Genomic DNA, 25282 nt, shown 5'->3' on the forward strand with positions numbered 1-25282 from the left:
ACACGGTTCTACATAGTTTTGAGTTCCAGTTTTTCTCCCCTCCCTCCCCCCTCCCTCCCCAAGACGGCATGAAGTCTCATATAACTGTCATGTATAACTTCGCATTGAATTAATTTATGCTCTAGTCAAGTCGTGGAGAAGAATTTTGACCAATGGAATGAATCATGAGAAAGAAGAAACAGAACCAAAAAAAAAAAAAAACCCCAAAAACAAAAACAAAAGAGAAGCAGAAAAGGCGAGCATGTAGTGTGCCTCAGTCTGTATTCAAACTTCGCAGTTCTTTCTCTGAATGAAGATAGCATTCTCCATCGTGAGTCCCCTGGAGTTGTCCTTGCCCCTTTAGGTTGCTGAGAGAAGCGCAGTGTGTCAGGGTTGGTCCTCACGGAATCCACATATCTGTGGCTGTGCACAATGTTCTCCTGGCTCTGCTTCGCTCACTCAGCATTATGTCGTGTAGGTTTTTCCAGGTTGTTATGAAGTCTGCATCATCCCCATTTCTTATGGCACAATAGTATTCCATCACCTTCATATACCCCAGCTTGTTCAGCCATTCCCCAATTGATGGGCATCCCTTTGCTTTCCAATTCTTGGCTACCACAAAGAGAGCTGCTATAAATATTCTTGTACATATGGGTCCTTTGCTGAACAGCTTTTATTTCATTCCTAATGAAGTTCAAAAGATGCACTGGAACCCACAAATGAAGAAAATATGGAAGAGATTCACTATAGCCCATAAGTAATCAATATTCTCCTCCTTCCTCTCTGTAGTAGGTCCTGTTTTACCACAGAATCCTAAAGTCCTGTAGACACAGTGCCATTTCAGGGTACAGATTCCTTTGGGTTCCTATTTCATCCCACAGAGACTCACTTAGGGATTAGACTCATTCAGAAGGAAAACATTTGGAACTTCTAGATAAGCAAACTTCTCATCAGGACCACATTATCCCAATAAGTCACTACAATATGAAAGTACAAACTCCAGGTCCAGAGTTCCTCCATATTGTGACCTGTGCTCCTTGTCAATGGTCCTCCCAGCATCAGAAGCCACATGGGCAATATGCTTTTCTCTCTAGGATTTTTTTCTCTAATATTCTTGCTGCTATTTCCTCAATAGAAGGTTAGATTCCCAAGCCCTCGAACTTGGACTTATATGAGGTTACCCTGAGATTGGTACTACCCAAGAGATCCTTCATCTCTGATGGAAAGCTGGACTCTGGATTCCATGATGACAGTGTAAAGAAACTGCCCTTCCAGGACATGTGTGTGAACATGTTTCCCTTTGCCATTATCAACTGACTCCAAATCCACTCTTTCCACAGTAGCAAGTAACCTCTTTAATTGACCAGACAGTGACCATAATTAATGGTTCCTGGGGTTGGGAGTCATGGGTGAGGGGGAGGAAATCTTGGGCATCCCAAGTGAAATGACCATTCAAACCGGGAAACGTGACAGAACTCTGGAGGGTACTCCAAGGAGATGGGCATGAAGGCCAAAGGTCCTTGGAAGAGTGCAACCCAGGACTAGGTGAGGGCATAGAGCCAGTTGTATAGCAGGGCCTGGCCAAGAGTAGAACTAGTGCCCCTCCTCCAATCCATGTCAGCACCTGGGGATTGTCTCTAGCCAATCTGTGCTGGTTTGTGCTCTAACTGCTACATTTTAATGGACTTGCTCAGGACATTCAAAGTAGCCCCATCATTCAGAAGAAAGGTGGCACACTTAGTACATCCATGCTAGCATTAAATGGGGCTTGGGCCATTCAAAGGAATTTTCATAACCCCAGGAACCTCTGAGTTTGGTGAAAGAGGCAGAATTATATCCTTCCCACAAATGAAGAGCTTCTTCGTGGGTCACTGTCTGGTCAATTAAAGAGGTTACTTGCTACTGTGGAAAGAGTGGATTTGGAGTCAGTTGATAAACATTCCCTAAGTGCCTACTATGCGCCAAGCACTTTGCTAAGGGCTGAGGATATAAAGAGGCAAAAGACAATCCTTGCCCTCAGGGATCTTAAAGTCTAATGGAGGAGACAGCGCATACAAAGAAGCTGAAAGTAGGGGTATGTGAGGGTACCCACTGGGCATGATGAAGTTCAGAGGAATCCAGCAGGGTGGGAAATGGAGAGATGGCCGTTCTGGGTACCCTTCTTAGATGGAATCTGGGAGGAGCTCTTTATTACCCACCCTCTCCAACAAGAGGGAGGGAGAAGTCCCAGGGGCAGGGAGTACTGATGAGGTGTCACTTCCAGTGCTGATATAATCTGGATTCAAATACTGTCTCTCACTACTTTTGTGACCTTGGAAAAGGCATTAAACTTCCTTGAGACTTAGTTTCCTCAACTAGAAAAGGAAATGGTTGGACTTGGTAGGGTCCAGGTCCTTACCAGGTCTAAAGGTATGATCTTATGTCCTCCTACAGTTTGTACCTTGACCATTCGTCTGGGTAGTAATTTTTGATCAAACTTATGTACACATCAGCTATTTCTTCCTCACAATCTTATTTTTTTTCTGGAGTACAACTATATCCATGTAAAGCTAAAAATAATGATGTCTTGAGAGACTGGAGAAAAGCACGTTCATCAAAAGCTCCCTCTGAGTCATTAGCAGCTTTGGCAAAGAATTCCAGTGTCTCAGAACAAGGGAGGGAGATACATTCATCTGTTGTATTTCAAACATGTTAAAAAAAAAGTGTATGTTAATAAGGAAAAGAAGAGCTGGACCATGTGGGGCAGAGCAGTGAAGCCCATGCTGTGCACAAGGGAGAGGCGCCTGTGAGACCATTGTAATGTCAGCTGCCTTTGGCATCTGCAAGCTGGCCCCTGGCACCAGGTCAGCAGTGTTCATCCAATTAGCCAGCTCACCTAACCATTGGTGGTTCACTCCATTCATTGGATGAACTGAGATTGCTCTAATAAAGCCCCTACCATCCAGAGTAATTGGGATTAAAGACTAGTCCTAATTATCAAGAAGCATGAAATATAGATCATGAATGTAGGTGCTTAATTCTCAAGTTAATGTCACAATGCATACTATGGGTCAAATGAGATAATATTCACAAAAGTACTTAGTATGATGCTTGGCATCTAATGGGTGCTTATTCCTTTCCCCTTCCCCTATGAGCTGCAAAAGTATTGCCTAGTTGGTGTCTATCAGACTTACTTTAGTGAATAAAGACCATTTAAAATCATTACTTTCAGTGTTGGTATGCAAATTGTCCCCTCCTACTTCACCATAGAATATAAGATTTCTTAAGGTAGATACAATCTTATTTCTGTATTTGCATCTCTAGTACTCAGCATAGCACCTGACCCATAGGTGGCAATAAATAAATATTCATTTATCAACTGAATTTTGTCTTTGTATCTTCAGCTCCTGAATATTAGGAGTTTAATAGATACTTATCAAATTAATGAATTAATTGTTGAATCAGGGATTGCTATACTGATTTAAGAGTATTGTCCTAAGTAGGTTACACATGTCTTAACCTTGTAGCAAAAATTTCTCCAGTAACCTCTAGCCTGAAGGAATTCAGGATGGATTAATTTCAAGTGGCTGAAATCTTAATAGAGGAGGTTTCGCAAGAATTTACTCTAAGTTCTATTAACTTGTTAAACCACAAAAGAGGTGTGAGCTGTTTAAAATTTTATGTCACAAACTCTAGTTATTTAACAATCTTGTTATAAAGTATATTAATTTCATTAGATTTGAGGGCTGGTAGAATGTTCAGGATAATGTTTAGGATGAAATAGAAGCTTTCCAAGAAGAAAATCCTGTTTAAGCCATTGATGACTTATCCTGGTCCTATCTCCTTCCCCTCACTCCATTGATCATTCCCTCTTTTTCTCATAGTCAAACCACCCCTTTCTACTGGCTCTTCTCTCCTTGCCTACAAACATACAAGGGACTCCCCTCCCTTTATCCTATTAGCTGTTCAAGTAAGTATTCCATATTTCTCCTTTTCTTTACTGATAAAAATCTGAGAGCAGTTGTCTATACTCACTGCCACCATGTTGTCATCCTTCACTTAGTCACCTACAATTTCACATCCATCCTTACCCTCTACCAACACATCTTTCTCCAACATCATTGATGGCCTCTCTTTGTTTGGGACCAGACTTGTGATGTCATTGGTATGGGAAATCCCAACGAGGAAACTCCTTCTACCAATTCAGATCTCTATACAACTTACAGTCTTAAAAATTTGCCTTGAGATACTAAGTTAATTAATTAGGAAGTTAAATCACTTACCTAGGATCATACAATCAAATGTGTCAAAGGTAGGACTTGAACCCACTTTTTTTAGGTCAATTCTTTTCACTATGTCACACTGCATCTTTGGCAAGTAGCTTCTTCATTGCAAATCTAGTGGTATTTTCAGTTCTTTTTCTCCCCAACCTTTCTACAGCATCTTATTCATCCATCCACCTATCCATCCATCCATCCATCCATCCATCCATCCATCCATCCATCTGTCCATCCATCCATCCATCCAACAAGCATCTATTTTGTACCAGGCATTTTGTTAGGTACTGGGAGCTTGCATTTTATTGGGGGAAAAGCAACATGTCCACAAACGAAGGCAAGAATCACAAGTTGAGCCTTGAAGGAAGCCTGGATTTCAAAAGGCAAAAGTGTTGAGTGCTTTTCTAGGCATGACAAACAGTGTGTCCATGGAAGATAGAGTGTCTTGTATTGGAATAAAAGGAAGGTCTCTCTCTGGGTTCTGCTTCTACCTACCTGGTGGTTCCTTCTTGGTTTCCTTCAATAACTTGTTTTTCGTCCCCTTAAAGAACAGAGGTCCCCCAAAGCTTGACCTTTTGTCCACATTCTGACCCTTGGCAGCTCACCTGCCTCGTGGCTTCAATTATTACCTCTATGCAGTTTTTCAAAATCTCTTTGATTTTGAAAGTTGTTGTTAACAGTATTTTTACTGAGGTGGTGTCTAACCCGAGAATGATGAAACATCAGGCCAGAGACAAAGTGCCAGTAATCAAGTAGCCTTTTAATGAATTAGTTTCATTATGAGGAACAGATTTGCAAATTGGGAATTCTCCTGATCAGAATTCCACCTTGGTGAAGTGAAGATAGAGATTCTATACATAAATCACAAGTGGGAAGGGAGCGGGGAGAAGATGGATTACAATCATTTCCCAGGGTCTGAGTGATTTCCCAAAACAAACCCACAAATCCCACAAGACAACAATTCTTTGATTATTTCAAATGTGGGGGGTTGTGACCACCCCCCCCCCAAGTCACAGAACCAGAGTTCTGTGATGGGAACAGGCTCTATAGTCTGATTTACTTCACTTAAGGTACACAGGCACAAGGATGCCAGTAATTGTGAGTGTTGTCAAGGCTTGATTCATCATTTTAAGCTGCATTGTAAGTCTGACTCAAGCTAGAAAAGGCAATTCTGAAAAAAAGTCTAAATTATTAATATATTCATTACACATATATAGATATTACAAAAGTCATAATTCTCTTCACACTATATATATAGCAAAATATCTCCCTTGAGATCTCATCCCTCCTTCCTCACAGCCTGTTAACTACGTGGAGCTTGGGGTTCCATCAGATCTCTAATTCTGAATGTTGAAATTGAACCCCTCTCCCTCTGCTCCAGAATGGCACCTGGGGCACATAGCAGTTGCTAAAGAAATACTAGTTCCTTCTCCCAGAATGTGTTTCTAGTGAAAGCACTACCCCCTTCTAAGTCACCCAGGATAAAGTCTTTGTTTCTAAAGCAGCATGGTACTATGGAAAGAATATCGGCTAGGGGCCTATGAGACCTGGGTCCTAGTCCCAGCTTGACTGACCAAATCATTGCCAGATTATTGGCCAACCACCTAACCTCTTTGCCCTCCAGGTCATTGACCTGCAAAATTAAGAAGTTGGAGTTCTAAGGTGACATATGATTCTAAGTACCAATTCTATTATTCAAAATCCTTGGCTAGGGGGAACAATCAGAAATGGGTTATAGAGAGAGATTATCTCTTTTCTGTACCTTAGCACCCATTGCAGATCAGTCACATGAATCTGAAGGACTGGGGGAAGAAGTGAAGAAAGTTGTTTATTTTAGCCCCCGTACTCCACTGCTGGTGCTCTTGGTTCTGCTAGGTCAGCTTTTGCCTTATCTAGCCTGACCCCAGGCCTCTTCCATCCTCCAGAAGCACCACCTCCCATTTCTGCCCTCTTTATGTTCAGTCTTCTTGCATTAGAATGGAATCCCCACGAGGGCAAGAACGGCCTTGCTTGCTTGTATTTGTATCCCCAGCATTTAGCACAGTGCTGGCACCTTGTGGTCACTTAATACATGCTTTATTAATCTATTGGAATTTAATGGCTCGTGATAACAGCTGACATCAGCAGACTGTTGTTATTGTCCTAAGATATAAGTGAATGGTAAGATTCAAGTCCTAAAGCTTCATTTCTGCTGTCAAAAGGTAGAAAAATGCTGTGTAAATAGCATGGAAAGTACTTGGGCTGAGAGTCAGGAACCATTTCTAGCCCAGTCACCAATTTGCTGGGTGATCTTGACCAAACCCCTTGACTTCCCTCATTTGCAAAATAAGTATAATGCTCCCTGCTCTACAACCCTTTCAGGTTTGTAATGGGGACCAAATGAGATCATGAATATTGTATATAGAATATATACTTTGAAAAACAACAGGCATCATGTGAGTTATCATTAAATTATTTATCCCTAAAAAGGATGCTTTGGAAAGGAGATAGGTAGGTCAAGGAATGCAACATGACTGTTAGATGATATACTTTTTGGGCAGCCATTAGGAAAAAAGAAAGTGTCTGCTGCATTTTTCAGTGTCAGTCAATGGATGTAGGGTCACATAATCTTGGAGATTTAGTCAAGAATATGTGGCAGTCACTCACACATTTATACCAATCCTGCTATTGTGACAATCCAGAATACCCTTTCTCCTCTTCCCCATAGCCTAATCCCACTCATCCCTAAAGGATATTTTTATGACCTTTGCTTCACACTGACCTCTTCAGTTCATTCTAATCTGATTATGGCAGTCCCACTTGCTGACTCTACATAGAGGTAAATGGTTGTTGCCATCTCATGGAATAATCTCTGTCCTGTTTCCCATCTCCATGGTTGTGGCTCCCACTTCTCTCTTGGCCACATTGTGTCCCAGAAACCATGCTCAAGATACACACAGCAGATCTTGTCTCCAATCCTCAAAGCCCATGCAAGTCTTCTCCCTTTTCTCCCTAGATAAGGATGGGATAATTACAATTCCTAAGTTGTATGGTTCACAATACTACACGCACACGCACACACACACGCACACACACACACACACACACACACACAGAGAAAGACAAAGATAGACACACAGACACATTCACATGCACACACGAACACATGCAGTAGCTATTATTAATCTGGGCCTGACTCTCCCCATGATCACTGCCAGGAAGGATTGGGGCAGTCTAGTAGCAATGCCCCACTGCCCTTTTCCATACACATTCCAGTTACTTTTAGTGACATCTCTTTTCATTTAATTTATTTCCTGTGGAGGAGGCAGGAAACCAAATGTCTTTTTCTTTTTCTTTTTTTAGTCTCTTTTCTTCTTCTTTACTCTCCCACATCTACCACCCCCTGACCTGGCCATGGCTGCAGCATTGAGAAATGGTCAAAACTAGAACTTTGATGAATCTGAAAGGAAAACAGAAATCCACTTTATAATTTGCAATGAAATCAGAGTTGCTGGCCTCTGTAAGATCATTAGACATTATTCAGGGTACAGATTGTGGCTAGCACCCTCAATCTGACAGTGGACAGAATGAAAAGAAGTCTTTTTTCTTCACCCAGGCTGGGAAAGGATAATTTTAATTACTCATTGACATATATTTGGCCTACATCAAGATAAAGAATCAAATCCTAGGATTTAAACCTGATATCTAACATCTCCAAAATGGAGACTTAGGTATCAAGGGGGAAGAAAAGAAATATAGTCATAAAATGAATCACTCACTGATTGGAAATTGTCTTCAGGGCCTAATTATCACTTGATATTTTCAAGCAAATTATTACTTTCTGATTTGTTCAGTAGTTATGTATGATGATTAATATGCTTCCCTTGAAACATAAATTATTTTTAAATGTCTGGTCAATGCAGTATGGTGAATTCCTGGTTACCGTGGCTATTCCTTCTGGCTAACATCCAAAGGGGCAGATGCTTGATATAATTGACTAAATTCTGAAATCATGGCACCCAGGTTAATCACTACAGGTGCTAGCTCAGAGAGGAGGAGAAACCAAACCTGATATTAAAAAAAATTCTTGAAGGTTATCTTGGCATTTTGACAGCTTTGTGGTGCCTTTGTCCAAAAGGGTGAGATATCAGCCAAGGAAAATGCTGCATTCACTTATTTAGGGCTGGGGCACTTGGTCAGACAAATGATTATCTAGGTGTGTTCTGCAGTTCTGAGATTTTTGTAGATTCTTGTAGTCAGGACTATAGAGATTATGTAGTCCAGCCCTCTCATTTTATAAATGAGGCAGGTGAGACTTAGAAAGCTGAGAGTGCTTGTCCAGCACCACAGAGTGAGTCAATGAGTAGTGGAGTGGGAGCTAGTAGTTTTTTAGACCAGTTTTTCTGATGTTTTAATGTACTACAATGCTCCCCATTATGAATGGGTGATGCGCAGCACCTAGAAACCTCTTTTGCTTTCAACTTTCACCATCTGGTTCTTTTTCTCCTTCCCCTCACCTGGGATAGTGCTCACATCACCCTTTCCTCTGTATTCCATTCTAGGTCAACAGACTGACTTTGGTCCTAGGAAAAATTCTATAAAATACAGTTTGTCATTTCTAAGAGCCCATTTCCTTTTTCATAAGAGCTGACAGGCTGCAGCATCTTGGAAGACATGCACCCTTCCCATATAGGAGGTTGGCTTTCCAACTGAATCTCAGAATCACAGAATTTGAGAGTCAGAAAGAATCTCGGTGGCCACTTAGTCCTGCACAAGAAAGGAATGCCCGCTATAATATGCCCAACCGATGGTTGTATGATCCCTGTCTGAAGACCTCCAAGGCACGGGAAGCCACCCACTCTAGGGAGCTCTTTATCCTTTTGGACAGCTCAAACTGTTAGGATTTTTCTCAAGGTGAAACCTAAATTTGCCTGCTTGTAATTTCCATGAATGGCTTCTGATTTTGCCCTCTAGGGCTAAGTGGAATCAGCATAGTTACCCTTCCATGTTACAACCCTCCAAATACTTGAATATTCTCCTCTCTAGGTTAAATGTGCTTGATTTCTTTAAGCAATCCTCACACAACATGGGATCAAGGCCTTTTACCGCCTTGGTTGTGTTCCTTTGGACGCTTTCCAGTTTATTAATGTCTGAGAGCCGGATGAGATATGACAAGGTCAGACAGAGCACAGCAGAGTTAGCACCTCCCCATTTCTGGAAGCCATATCTCTCCCAATGAAGGCCAAGACTGAAACAGCCTTTTTGAGTGCTATGTCACAGTGATGGCCCTGAGCTTCCTGATATGGGTCATTAGTGTGATATAGCAGCCAAAACGGCTAATGGTATCAAAGGCTGCAGAGGAATCAGGATGGATGAAGACTAAGAAAGGGCCATTGACATATGCAACCAGAGGCTCAAGCCCACTTGCCAAAGATTTCTCATCAATGGACAGTGATTACTTGAGGCACCAGGCCTGTGAGAGAGGCAGAGTTGGTGGGAGTTGGGAGAGGAGAGATTTTTAGGCCTTCTGTCTTTCAACTGCAAAAGAGAGAGAAGACATACAGTTCTAGATTCTTTTCATGGAGAGGTCCCTGAAAGGAGAGAAAGAATCTGGGAAGAAGCTGACATGTAGAGGAGTATGTACCTTGACCATGTCCCTAACATACCAGAGGGAATTTCCCCTCAGATGAGATCTGGGAATCTCTCTCTTGTTTGAATTGATGTATCTCTTCAAATAGAAGAGCTCATTCACTCTCTATATCATTTGATACCTTCTCATGTGCCTACTTTCTCTGATTTCTGTTTGCTATTGGTTTGGTAAGTAAGTTTATATGCCATTTACTACGTATGGTTTTTGTGTAAATGGCACGTGGTGGGAAGTCTTGGATATATAGCTTGGAACACTCCTCCATGAAGGGATGGTGATCAGGAGTACAGATTGTACCTAAGAAATATTTTTCCTAGACTAATAATATTTAAGGGGAAGATAAACTCTCTGAGGAGAGTAGAGTGGCCAATTTTGTAGTGCCAATTTTTTGCTCCCCTCCTAGCAAGAATCAGTTTTCCTTAGAAAAGGGTAGATGGAGGAGACTGGAGATATCTTTCCATGATGTGGCCCTTTGAGCCACGTCTAGACAGATCCATGAATTTATTTATTTTTGTAAAAACATAGTTTGTTGTATTTATATGTCTTTGTAGTTTAAGTTTCAGATATTTAGATGCATTTTGCTATTTTCAGTGGAATTTCTTTTGGTGTTTCTTCCTCCTGGATTTTATTAACAAAATAATGAAAAACTAATTATTTGTAGATTTATTTTTTATCTTACAATACTACCTTGGTAAAGCTATTAACTGCTTGAGTTAATTTTTTGTTATTGTTGATTCTCTAGGGTTCTCTAAGTAATCTACCAGGTTATCAATAATAACAATAATAATAATTAGTATTTATGTAATACTTCAATGTTTTCAAAGATCCCTACAAATATTTCATTTTATCCTCACAATAACTCTAGGGGGCACTATTATTATCTCCATCTTACAGATGAGAAAATAGGCAGATAGCATTTAGGTGTTTTGCCTCTAGTCACATAGCTAGTAAGTGTCCAAAGCTGAGTTTAGGGCTCAGGTCTTCCTGATTCCAGGTCCAGCCCTGCAGCCACTATTGAGGGTATTTTTCTAGGTTCTAGGAGTGCTTACTTACAAAACAGAATCTTTGACCCAAAAAGCTTATGATCTGGTCAGGAAGACAACACATTTTATGAAACTGTGAAAGTGGAGATGGAACATTTCTCTTGCCTTCCCTGTGATATAGGGGTGGTTTAAAACTTTATGGTACACTATCTCCTTTTTGGGAAACCTGGGGGCTAGAATACAGAAAAGAAGTAAACTCCCAATGAGGTTGGAAAGTGATATCCTTTAAAAAGATAAAGCAAAACCCTCCAGCAATCCTCTTCAATCCCTAATCATTGCTTATATCTCTAGAAAGCCTAGATTCTTAGACTAGATTTATAGACTATTTTATCCCCAAGTAAGGGGTTGGTAATTATCTAGCAACACTGAATTGGGCAGAAAATCAATTTAAATGATTGAGACCAGAGCTCATGGATTGGGCCCACAAACTGGCCTGCTAGAGTCTTTAAGAATATAAAATGAAATCATTTGGAAAGTTCTTATGTCCAATATGAGCCAAAAAGTCCCAGGGACTTGGACTTGGAAATTTTATGACTGAGCAAGAGAGGAAGGGGCAGGAAATGACTCTTGTTTGGCTTGGGAGAAGAATGGGGTAGAACCCTTTTAAATGACTAGCTTACAATCATGTAACCAAGAGTACAAAATATTTTACTTACCTTATCTGATTTGATCCACTTTATGAATTAGGAAGGGAAAATACTAGCTACATTTTTAGACTAGATATTAGATCAGAGAAAACATTGATTAAGCATTTACTATGTGCTAATATTTGCTAACACAAATACAAGTGAAAAGACTGTGCCTGACCTCCAGAACCTTAAATTCTAAAGGGGAAAGACAATGACACATAAAATGGAGCTGGAAAAAAGGAAAGTCTAGAGTGTTGGACTCACTGGTGTAGGTCATTCCTTGTGAAGAAATTCCCACTATCAACGCAGATCTATGACTGGCTCTGAAACTTAGAGGATTCTTTGGGGTGTCTGAGAGGTTAAGTGACTTGCCTAGAGTCACCTGGCCTCTTGTGACAGAGGTGAGACTTGAACCCAGATTTTCCTGACTCTAAGGTCAGCCTTCTATCTGCTGTATCATGCTGCCTTTTGATTCCCATTTTAAAAAGAAACTGAAGCACAGAGAAGTTAGATGACTTGCCCCCAAAGCACCCAGGTTCTAAGTGGGATGTTGGGACACAGATGCATATTTTCTAACTCCCACTCTAATGCTTTCTTGAGCTCTGAGAGGTGAGCTTTCATCTTTGAAAACAATTCTTCAAACCATTTATTGACCATCAGCATCTTATTTTGCCTTCCCTGCCTGGCCCTCCTTGTAGCTTTTATGTTATCTTCCCCTATTACAGGGTAAGCTTCTTGAGGTCATGGACTGATTTGTTTGTTTTTATTTGTGCTCTTAGAGCTTAACAAAGTACCTGCCACTGAGAAAATGCTTAATAAATGCTATCATCTATCTATCTATCTATCTATCTATCTATCTATCTATCTATCTATCTATCTTTCCTATTCATCTATCATCTATCCTTCTCTGTATCCTTTAAACCAAACAAGGCTTTGAAAATCACCCCAGGCCTAGAAGCTCTGTTGCAACAATTTGGCTAGCAGCTGCTGTAGGGGTGAGAAACCAACACAAACCCAACAATGAGAACGCTGCTAGCCCAGGTTCTTTTGATCTGCTTTACTAAGGAAAGCATCATTAAGGGTTAACAATCTTACTTTAATCCAGCATACAAATATCATTCACTTAGTTCAGGGGAAAAAGCCAGCACCCCGAACTTCAGAGCAAATACAAACAAATTACAAATGTACATTTATGAACAGACCAAATATGATTCATAGTTACCAAGGAACCACCAACATCTGAGTTCAGCCGGAAGCTCAACAGGGCTGGCTCAGAGTCACATGCACCACTCCTGCTGTGGCTCAGAGCTCCAAAAAAAAAAGCCAGCCTCTGGTTTTATATATTTTGTTCAGGGTCAAAGGTGAGTCACACATGCAACCCACCCACGTGACCTAAAAGGGTTACGAAAATGCGACTTAAACCCATGTGGTCTAAAAGCCTCTGATGTCACAAACATGTCACTCAAACTCATGTAAACTAGTCTTTCCCCTGAGGCAAGGAGGTCATAAAGGAGTCCCAATTTTTTTTTTTTTTGCTTTTTGGCAGGGCAATTGGGGTTAAGAGACTTGCCCAAGGTCACATAGCTAGTACACGTGTCAAATGTCTGAGGCCGGATTTGACCTCATGCCCTGACTCCAGGGCTGGTGTTCCACTCCCTGCACCACCTAGCTGCCCCAAGGATGCCTAATTTAATCAAAGAAACAAAGGCCAAACTCTTCAAGGGCACTTGGTTGAATAAGTGCTAAAAGCCCATCTTGATTCCCAATACAAGCTCTCAGCCCATAATTCCTGCTGCTTGGGAGGCTGTAGCTGATGAATGGAGATGATCTGATGCAATGTAATCACAGTCAGGCCTTAACTAGGCCTAAATACCTGGGACTTTGCCCCCAAGGTGTCTAATATAAAGGGTGCTGAAAAGACTTCGAGTTTTCTACCTAAATACACATCAGAGCTTAGTACTAAGTCAGGAAGAAAAGGGTGTTTTATTAATAAGCTCCCATAGGGTCCCCATTTTCTCCCCATGAGCTCCTTACTGCCTGCTTGGCCTGGCTACACCCTCTCTCTCCCCTGCTCCTGGGTCCCCACCCTAAATCCCAAGAAGGCCTCCCTAATAGCAGACTCAAGATCTCTGGGTTTTATATATCACCTGTCCCAGATGCTGGCCCAGAAGGAAAAAAAAGTGCTTCTTATTACTGTGATCACTACCACTTGTTCCCCCAGATGACAAACTCCTGTCCTATCATTACAGTGTCCAGAAGAGGGCATTCGCTGTCCCTGGTGTCTCCCTTTCCAGGGTTTGCTGTATTGGTGACACTGCAAATGGAGCATATTCTGACAAAGTACAAAGACTGCTCTTGACTTTGTCCAGAGTGTAACTTTGAATAAGTCATTTGACCTCTACCTGCCTCAATTTCTTCAGCTGTAAAATGGGGATAATAATTGCACATACATATAAATAATAAGATGATTGGGTTAATTTAGGGTGACCCAAAGGGCAATGAAAAGATGTGTGGTAGGTGTATGGATGGGATGCTACAGAATATTACCAGTGATAGCTTGTGCTTGAGAAGCAACATGTTAGGGTATGGAAATCTATCTTACCCTACAGGAAAGTGGGGGGAAAGGGGTAAGAGAAAGGGAAGGGTGATAGAAGGGAGAGCAGATTGGGGGAGGGGGTAGTCAGAAGCAAAACACTTTTGAGAACGGACAAAGGAGAGAGAGAACAATGTAAACAGGGGTGGGGAATAGGATGGAGGAAAATACAGCTAGTCTTTCACAACTTCACTATTATGGAAGTGTTTTGCATGACTACACATGTATAACCTATATCTCAGTGCTTGCCTTCTCAATGAGGAAGTGTGGGGAGAAAGGAAGGGAAAGAATTTGGAACTCCAAGTTTTAAAAATGTATGCTAAATTTGTTTTTATGTGTAACTGGGGAAAATAAAATGCTAAGTATATAAAAAAATTTTAAAAAAGACAAGCAATATGCCAAAAATCAAGGGTGTGCAGGACTAAAAAAGGAAGGGGAAGGAAAATAGATATCATCCTGTTGTGGTGCTGGTATCTCTGAAGTGTTCGAAGCTCTCCAGTGTGTAAAGGCCTCCAGTGTTGGGCAAATCGTCTTTGGAAGGCTGAGAGAAAGAGATTGATAAGAATCACATGGGATTCTCAGTAACTCATGCATGCTTTCCTAGGTGTGGATGGATTAGATCTGCAGTTCAGGAGCCAATAACCCTTCCTTTCCTGCAAGGAGCTCATAGAGCCATCTAACAATGAAATAAGGACGTCATTCATTCATTCATTCATTCACTCTCATTCATTCAGTCAGTCAATCACTCATTCATTCACTCATTCATTCATTCACCCATTCACTCACTCACTCATTCATTCATTCACTCATTCATTCACTCACTCATTAATTCATTCATTCTTCCTGGCTAATTTTTAAACATGCTCCCTAAGGTGCCGCACTCTGCCTCATTTGCCACATATCTGTCATTTTTAGCAGGATCATGAATGATCTCTTGTTTAGTAGATATTAGAGGCATGAGATTTGATAAAGTGCTGGGCTTGGGAGTCAGGAAGATGGCCACCAAGCTCCCTTTGAGTCTTAAACCTATGAATCTATGACTTTGTAACAGCAGAGAGGTTAAGTGGCCAAGCTCACACAGTGAGTGTCAGAGCCTGGATCAAACAGTGGTCTTCCTAACTGCAAGCCCAGTGTTCTATCCACTGTGGAACACTGACCCTCTGCCTAGAGAGAAAAGATCAGCAAATGAGAGCAAAGGCAACCATGGTTTTATTTCCTCAGCTTTTAAAACACAGTGCCTGGCACATAAGAAGAGCTTAATAAATGTTCTTTGCCCAATCTTGCCTTTCGAAACTGCCATTTCCAAATCTCCGGAGTGAAGGCTAACATTCAGGTATAGAAGTTTGGTTTTATTTCATTCTCCTGGGCTCCATGAACTTTGAAAGAATGGTTTTGGATGACAATATTTCATTAAAATAGATTTTCTTTGTAATCCTATATATTTTATGTTATGCATTTAAAGTCATTCTTCTAAGATGAGATCTATCAACCCCCAAAGGGGACATAAGGCAAATAAAGTGAAGGACTCCTGCAGTAAAATGTATGCTCCTTGAGGGCAGGGAGTATTTCATTTGTGTCTTTGTATCCCCAGTGTCTGGCACAGTAGGAGCTCAATAAATATTTGTAGAGTTGAATTCGATTGAAGATAATCCACCTGAATGATCCAATGAAGTTTCATTTATTTTTCATTTTGAAGCCTTTGAATATTCACCGTTCTTTCCTGCAAGAAAAGGAAACAGACTCATCTTTTCCTTCCTTTTTCTGCCAGGAATTTTAGAATTCTTGTAACTGGCTTTTAAACGTTGGGTTTTTCATTGATATTAATGACTTGTAGAGTTGTTTTGGTGTTACTAATATAGGAAAGAATTAAGTCCAGCATTCAAAGAAATGATCCTGTCTCCACGGAACAGTAAGTCCTATTTTTAGCTCTGATCACTGACTTACTCATGACATACCATCAAACAGATTTTCAGACATGCTTGAGCTTTTTCTAGTTATGTGAAATTTAGAACCCAAAGCCAGGATATGAAAAATGTTAACATAAAACTGTATCTTAGTAGGTGTTAGGGGTGAGGGTGGGAAGGACAAGGGTGATCTTTTATACAGAATTTGGAAGGAAAAATGAGCTTTGCCCCTCAGTGGCTAGAAGCAATTTATTATCCCCTGGTATAATAAGCTCCTAGAACAATCCTGTCACTTATGATTAATTCTGTGCACAATGATTAGAAAAGCATTTTGACTCTGGGGCAAATCAAGCTCTAGCATTGGGGTGCACATTACTCACACAAACAATCTACATTCACTTCAAAGCTGATGCCCCAGAGCTCACCATAGCTGGGGAGACGTCCAGGTTGGGACACAAAACTTGGAATGGCCATGGTGAATGACACGGATGAACAAGCGCTTTGGAAGGATTTTATAGTGAATCAATTTTTAGTGGCTTCGAAGATCTGATGACAGTAACAAAGCTGTTAAAAAACAACTCAAAACATTGATTGGAGTTTGTACATGAAAGAGGATGTCATCAGTCACTGAAATGAGTAAAATGATCTCTCTTTGTCCATTTGAAATGTAAATCGTCTGTTTATTGGTATCTTAGAAATACCCATAGATTTGCAACAAAGGTAACTAATTGCAAGCAAAATACAGCTCAATTCAATAAATGCCCACAATAAATGCCCCAAAGCATTTGGGAATGTAGGAATTTAAATTGACCCACTACATATCAATCATTCTGCATGCATTAATAAAGTGCCTACTAGGTGCCAGGCACTGTGCTGGGCACTGGTAACAAGTTCTTCCTCTCCCCCAGATTACTCTGTGTCTGATTTTTATGTACCTACATATGTATGGATTGACTCCCCCGTCATAACACAAGCTCCCTTCAGGAAAAGACTGTATCATTTTTGCATTTCGCATTCCCAAGATTTCTCTTAGGGTCCTAGGATCTAGAGTGAGGGAGACCCCAGAGGCAATCTACTTCAGCCTATTCTACATTTTACATATGAGGAAACTGAGGCCCAGAGAGATTAAGTAAGTTGTCCGAGTAGCAGAGGTCTAATTTGAATGCAGGTCCTTTGACTCTTGAGTCAGTATTCTTAATGCTTATGTAATGAATGAATGCATGCATGAATGAATGTCCTCAAGGAGCCTACTAGAGGCATAAGATTGTCCACAGATTCCTTAACCTAAAGGAGTGATATACTCAGAATAGAAGACATATTTTCATGTGTTTTCTGGACTTCTTGTCTTTGTGCATTGGAGTGGAACTCTGGATCTGCAGATGAGTAAAACACAAGCAGGTAGAGGAAGCCGCCAGCCAAAGTGCTTTTGGAAATGTTGAGCAAGTGAGAGAACTCATTAGACTGGGAGCTCTTAGCTGGGTTGTATGAATTAGAACACAAACTTAATAGAGCTATTTAAATAGAATTGTTTTCCTTTGTGATCCATTAATTTTGCTTTAATCATTTAAAAAACATTGTTCTGAGAAGGGGACCATGGTCTTCACCAGACTGTCGAATGGGTCTGTGATATAAAAAAGGTGAAGAACCTCTGCTCTAGCAAAGGCAACTTAAAGAAACATCAACATATTTCCTTAGTTTAAAGGAGAAGGTGTGGGTTTCTTTGGAATTTCTCTGGCTCTAGAATAACTTGGCATCACATAACAATTATGAGAAACAATTATGAGAAAATTGTCTTTCCATGCTTCATGTTTGGTATGAAAAGCAAAACATATTGAGACCGATGTAGGTTTTTTCCAGGGAGCTGACCATTTTCTGACTCCACTTTACTCCCCAAAGCATTTTTAAGGCAAAGGTGTTTAGGTTTCATACCTGACTGGAGACAAGACCCACTAAGCTTCTTTCTACTTCAGCTTTCACTGACTGTGAACTTATCAGTAAGGTGTCTTGGAGGCCATCTACTCCAATCCTACCATTTTGCAGATGAAAAATGAAGATGTGGAAGGGTTAACGACTTACCTGAGATTGCCCAGTTAGTTAGTAATAGATTTGAAACCACACCTTCTGTTTGCCAGGCTGATGCTCCTCCCATGAGGGGAAGTCTCCACTTTCTGTCTTCTCCCATGCTCCCCAGAATATTTCAATCTGACTTCCAACTTCATCATTCAAATGAAACAGCTCTCCGCAAAGTTACCAATGATCTCTTCATTTCCAGATCGGATGACCTTTGCTCAGTTGCCCGTTCTCAAGCTGCTGCATTCTGACTGTATTGAACACTTTCCCTTTCATGCTCTTCTCTCTTTTCTGGGTTTTCTCGACTATTCTATCTGAGCTGTCCATTTCAGTTTCCTTTTTTGGATCTTCATCTATATCACACCTGTTAATCAATCAATCAATCAATAAGTGTGTATAAGGTACCTACTGTGTGCCAGGCACTGTGTTAAGTACTGGTGATACAAAAAGAGGCCAAAGACAGTACTTGTCCTCAAGGAGCTTATAGTCTAATGGGGGAGACAACATGAAAACAAATATATATAAAGCAAGCTATACATACACACACAAGCGCACACACACACACATAGGATAAAAGGACATAATTAACAGAGAGAAGGCACTGGACTTAACAGGAGTTGGGGAAGGCTTCCTGTAGAAGGTGGAATTTTAGTTGGGACTTAAAGGAAGCCAGAAAGGTCAGTAGTTGGTCGGGGGAGGAAGAGCATTCCAGGCATGGGGGAGAACGAAAGAAAATGCCTAGAGCCAAGGTATGGAGTGTTTTGTTCCTGGGACAGCCAGGAGGCCAATCTCATTGGAATGAAGAGTAAGTATTTGCAGAACAAGATGTAAGAAGACTGGAAAGGTAGAAGGGGGTCCATTTTATGAAGGGTTTTGAATGCCAAATAAAGCACTTTGTATTTGATTCTGGAGGCAGTAGGGAGCTGCTGGAGTTTGTTGAGAGAGAGAGAGAGAGAGACAGAGAGAGAGAGAGAGAGAGAGAGAGAGAGAGAGAGAGAGAGAGAGAGAGAGAGAGAGAGAATGTGTGTGTGTGTGTGTGTGTGTGTGTTGGGGGTGTGTGTGTGTGACAGGTCTAGCCTGTGCTTTAAGAAAATCACTGTAGTGGCTGAATGGAGGGTGCACTGGAGTGGGGAGAGACTTGAGGCAAGCAGGACCATCCCTCCCCCCAGAAGCCATTGCAATCTTTCAGGCATGAGGTGATGAGGGCTTCCAGAGGAGAGGAGGGGGCATATTGGAGAGATGGTTGGCAATAGACTGGATTTGGCGGGAGGAGAAATAATGAGGAATCTGGACAATTCCTCAATCATGAGTCTGAAGAGCTGAGAGGGTGCTGTTGTCTTCTCAGTTCTATTCTGGGCCCTTTTCTCCCTTTAGATTCTGTCTCTCCATGACTTTACCAGCTCCAGTGAGATAGTATATGTAAAGCAAACCTTAAAGTGCTGTACAAATAAGTGTTAATTGGTAAAACTGATGGATTGAATGTGCTATGGAGGCTGGCATCTAATTGCTTTGGATGCATTTGAGCATGCAATCCCTCAGGGCCTCAGTCTTCTTATCTCTACATTGGAGGTTATAGCATTTGCTCTACAGTGACCTCTCATGGTTGTTCTAGGGAACAACTACTGTATCTCTTCAACCACCATATGGAGGTGAGTGAAAGATGTAATAATGAAGGTTCATAGAGCCATGATTTCAGAGCTAGTAGGAACCTCTGAGGTCATCCAGCCCAACCTGCTCCTTCTACAGATGAGAGACGCTGCATCCCAGAGAAGTGGTGACTCACCTATCATCTCAGAGCCAGGAAATGGTACAGATGGGGTACAAACCCAGATTCTCTGACTCCAAATTTCAGTCTTTCCTCACTGGTATTATGCAGCAGCTTTGAATAGAACCAGTGTAACATACAAGGAATTGGAGGTTACCTAGGGCTGCTACTGAGTAATGTGGGGCATTGTGTGAAATTCTGGGTATATGGTATGTAAAAGTGGCGGTGGTGGTGGTGGTTGATAATTTTATATCTTCCCAGAGACCTTTGCAAAACCGGGCTCTAAAGACTAACCTAAAATGAGAAAATAATTTGAATATGTTTTGTCCTTTTGCCCTTTGTTATCGTGAAGACAGGCTGTACTTTAACAGGCCCATGTGGCCAAAGATATTAAAAGATCTAAATATAGCTGCTATGTATTGCCAAAATACTCCTGTAAGTAAATGTTAGAGTTCATTATTTTTCTCATGAAAAGAAATTTTAATATCGTGGATAGCAAGAAGGAATGGGGATCCACATAAGAGAGAATCTAAAATGGTTCGTTTTGAGGAAGCTACATGGTACAGGAGACTCACCTGTTGGGTATGGCTTTGGGGAGGACTCTTTAGTCAGTCAATCAACAAGCATTTTATAAGGTGCCAAACACTGGGCTAGTTGCTGCAGACACAAATTAAATAAATGAGACAATCTCTACTAGGAAGGAGCTCACATTGGTGCCTTCTTTGACATTTCTGCAGTATTCCCTTCAATTCAACAAGAATTTATTCAGCCTTTACTATTTGCCAGACCCTGGAGATACAAAGAAAAAAAATACTCCTTGCCCTCAAGGAGATTACATTCTATCCACAGGGAGAACAAGTACCTGATTGTTGTCCTTTGTGCTCAAGGACCAAAAGGAGATCACTATGTTGAGGTCAAGGTGCAGTGTGTCTGACTGTGGTTGATCATACCAGGATGAGCTTGGAAAGCTCTACCACAGGTCTGGCACAAATAGTCCATATGAGTAAGTAGTTACATGTATAATAAATATATGATATGTGGGATTTGTGGAGGGAAGAGGACAATGGCTGTGAAGGTAGGGGTTAAGAACAGGATTTAGAGTTAGGAGAGACACAGGATGCTAGAGATAGGAGAGGCCAAAGAAATGATCTAGCACAAACTACTTGAGGAAACTGGGGCCAAGATGATAAAATGACTTAGACAAGGTCACAGAGGCAGCAATCAAGGGCAGAGCCAGGAATCGGAGCCAGGGCCTCTGTCTCCAGAAGACTTCAACTATGCTCCAGTTCATCACGCCATTATTGTAACCAGAAACAATGCCTCCGAGCGGGTCATTTTCATCTTTGTCCAAATGTCCGGATCATTGGGTCATCTCATGAAGTCTGCTGTGCTGAAGTAGATGAATGGCTCCTTGTGGTCTGTGAGATCCAGTGATCTGCCTATTGTCTGTCTGTCATTCCTGCTATGAACTCAGGCATATCTCACACTCCTGACCACTCTTTCATATGTGCATCTATCAATTGGCCTGAGTCCCCTCTGACTCCTCTTGGTCTCTCATGTTTGGATAACATCCCCCCCAAAGTCAATCAAATGACAGCCTAATTTACTCAAAGGAGTAGTTGAACCAATGGTTTCATTAAATAAATTGGTCAAATGCATTAACATATCAAGGTGACTGATGGGGATAAATCCCACAGAGACAAAATCTTATGTAGAAGATAATTATGAAGGACTATGGTCTAGCATAGTCAGAACTACCTCTGGCCACTGACTCAGATATATCCTCAGGGAGAGGGAGTAACCTCTGAAATGTTCATTCAAGGATGGAACAAGACTGAGTTTGTGATTCTTAGACACTCACCAGTCAGTTTCCCACTGATGTTACATGTACTAGGCTGTAAATACCAATGACCTGAAAAAACATTGCTACCCTGAGGGGAAACAGGGGGTCATGCTCCCATGATTTCTCTTCCAAGTAGAGCCCAGGAACAGTAGCACAGAGGAGAGCACACTGACATGTTACAGTCGCTCTACTTTCCTGGCCCAAAGATCTTTGTGGATCTCAAGGATCTAGGGTCTGGAACATCCAAAATTCCTTCTTAAGACCCCAACCCTGCCCACTTTCTCACCCTGCTTTGTTACCTGGCTTTCCCTTCCTCCCTCACCTTGGACCAACAGCCATCTGCTGCTGCTTTTCTGCACTTGATTGTATATTCTGACTGTAATAATAGACTTAGCAAACTTGTCAAGATTTATAAAACCAGCAGGGATCTTTTTTTTATTATGGTGAAAAGGAAACAAAAACACCTCCTAGTATGAATCCAGTATCTATAGCATCCGTCCCTGACGGATAGGAGGTAGTACAGTGTATGGGGAGGAGCATTGTGTTTCCCTTTAGGGAGACCTGAGTTTGAATACTATGTGACCATGGCCAAGGCACTTAACTTCTGAGTGTCAGGTTTCTCTCATCTGTAAAAGGAGTATCATATCAACGCTACCTGTGTCACAAGGCTGTTGAAGGATCAAAAGAGGCTTTATATGTGAAGTGCTTTGCAAACCTTAAAGCACAAGGGGAATGTCCGCTCTAATCAGCCAGTTAATGAGCATTTATTCAGTGCTAAACACTAAGGATGCAAGAAAGGCCAAAGACATGGCCATGAGGAGCTCACACTCCAACGGGGGAGACAAAAAGCAAACAAATATGGACAAATCTAGGTAGGATAAACAGGAAGTTAACAAAGGGAAGACACTGGAATTAGGAGGAATTTGGAAAGTCTTCCTGTAGAAGGTGCCATTTTAACTAGGATTTTGTGGTTGTTGTTTGTCCTTCATTCTCAAAGAGGACCAAGACATTAGGAAGGTGATGCCATGACATACAAGTGAATTGGATTTAAGTGAGGGAGGGCTGTGCAAAGTCACCAGCCTCACTTTGTCCTCCGTAGCCATCTGGGTCCAGTGGCAAGCTATAGATCAGGAAGCCAGGGAAGCCAGGAGGTAGAGATGAGGAGGGAAAACATTTCAAGCAAGGGGGACAGTCAGAGAAAATGCCTGGGACTGAGATGGAGTATGTCGTTCAAGGAAAAGCAAGAAGATGAGTGTCACTGGATCAAAGAGTGTATGTGTGGGGGTGGGTAGTAAGATGTAAGAAGATTGAAAAGATGTGTGTGGGGAGGCAGGTTGTGAAGGGCTTTGATGCCAAGTACAGGATGTTGTATTTGATCCTGAAGGTGAGAGGGAGCCACTGGATTCACTTGAGTATGGAAGTGACGTGATGTGGTCTGACCTGTGCTTTAGGAAAATACCTTTGGCAGACGAATGGAATGGGGAGAGATTTGTGGCAGGCAGACCCACCAGCAGTTTGTTGTAATTGTCCAGCATGAGGTGGTGACAATGATGAAATAAGCTCTCCTTTAAAATTCAATTATGTAAATCTCCTTTAGAAAAATCATTCAAAGAAGATCATGATTTCACCATGTCATTGGGCTAACAAGATGATGTTTCACAAGGCTTTTCAAGACTCAGTTAAGATAGTATATGAAAGAACTTTGCAAAGTTCCCCTCATGAAAAAATTATTTCTAGGAAGTCTAATGCTGAAATGCTTATATTCACTGAAGTCTATGGAATTTCATAGAATAATAGAATCACACAGTTGGAGGAAGTCTCAGAAGTCATCTAATGCAACCACTATGCTAAGCTTGGGTCTCTTCTAAAGCAACCTTAAAAATATCCATTCTTTGACTAAAGACATCCAGTTATGGGCAACTCACTACCCTCAAAGATAGTTCATTCTGTTTGGGGAAAGCCTAAGTTATATGAGATCAAATAAAATAATATTTACAAAATATTTAACGTGATATCTGGCACATAGTACTCAAGTCAATTCAATAAACATTTATTAAATGCCTACTATGTACCAGGCTTTGTGCTATGAGCTGGAGATCCAAATAAAAAAAAAGAAAGAAGTTTTGCCCTCAAGGAACTTACATTCTAAGGGGGGAGGACAATTCACAAAATGAAGCTGAAAGGGGGAGGTGCATTGTTCTGTGGAGTTGAAACCAAGCAGAGCAGCTAATGGACAATGGGGTTACCTGGAAGTTTGTGAGCCATCTATAAAGCAAGACTCTGGGAGGAGTTTACTGCTTTAACCCCTCCATCCCTGCGATCAGAGGAGAGAGCAACTAAGGAAGTTGAAAAGATGTTGACTTTTGGATTTCCAGGGATGGATCCAAGATGGTGGCTGGAAAGCAAGGGCTTACTTAAGCTCTCCCCCAAATCCCTCCAAACACCTGTTAAAAATGGCTCTAAACAAACTCTAGAGTTGTGGAACCCACAACTCTAGAGGGAAACAGGTATCCAGCCCAGGAGAGCCTGGATGGTTGCTGGGAAGGGTCTATAGCATGGTGCTGAGAGTGGAGGACAGCCCAGCGTGGGCTGCTCAGGGACAGACCAGACCCAGAATCAGGCAGCTGGAACAAGACTTGGGGCCATGAAACAGTGAACTGTGGCAATTACCAGACTTCTCAACGCACAAACACCAAAGAGCAGGTTAGGGTGAAACTGTGGGATCGAGTTCAGAGCAGTCTGGGCTGCCAGCTCTGGGGATGGAGGAGGTGGTGCAGTGGTGATGGTGGTGGCAACAGGAAGCTCCTGAGGCTGCTTCCAGAACTCCAGCATCAACTGTTTCCCAAGTCCCTGGATCACATGGTGGGAGGAATCTAGCAGTGGATCAGAGCGGGAGTGCAAGGAGTGCTTTGTGGACACAAAGGCAGATTCTCTTGCTGTGCCCTGCTTGGATCTGTACTGCCATTCTGATTGTTGGTTCTTGGGGGAGGAAGAGCACTGCTGGGACAGAGCCTGGAGTGATGGTGGAGTAGAAGTAGCTCTGAAAACAGCAGTGCTTGGACCTTAAAGCTTGGGACAAAGTACTCTCTACTCTACAAGCAGTCATATCCTGACAACAAGCTTAAGGGTCAAGTAGTTGGCTGAGAACATGAACAGGCAGTAAAAATGACCTGAGACTCAAACTCAGACTCAAACTCAAACTCTAAATTCCTTTTTTGGTGACAAAGAAGATCAAAACATATAGCTAGAAGAAGTCAACAAAGTCAAAGAGCCTTCATCAAAAGCCTCCAAGAAAAATATGAATTGGGCTCAGGCCATGGAAGAGCTCAAAAAGGATTTGGAAAAGCAAGTAAGAGAAGTAGAGGAAAAATTGGGACAAGAAATGAGAGTGATGCAAGAAAACCATGAAAAACAAGTCAATGACTTGCTAAAGGAGACCCCCAAAATACTGAAGAAAATAACACCTTAAAGAATAGACTAACCCAAATGTCAAAAGAGGTCCAAAAAGCCAATGAAGAGAAGAATGCCTTGAAAGGCAGAATTAGCCAAATGGAAAAGGAGGTCCAAATGACCA

At 41.5% G+C, this 25282-nt stretch overlaps 1 protein-coding gene across 3 annotated transcripts in view; it reads left to right on the top strand.

Annotated features, from left to right (window-relative positions):
• Nucleotides 1-25282, top strand: part of KCNAB1 (potassium voltage-gated channel subfamily A member regulatory beta subunit 1) — a 453996-nt gene that overhangs the window by 67014 nt on the left and 361700 nt on the right. The window lies entirely within an intron of this gene.

This window comes from Trichosurus vulpecula, chromosome 4, assembly GCF_011100635.1.
Source record: "Trichosurus vulpecula isolate mTriVul1 chromosome 4, mTriVul1.pri, whole genome shotgun sequence".
Taxonomy (NCBI): domain Eukaryota; kingdom Metazoa; phylum Chordata; class Mammalia; order Diprotodontia; family Phalangeridae; genus Trichosurus; species Trichosurus vulpecula.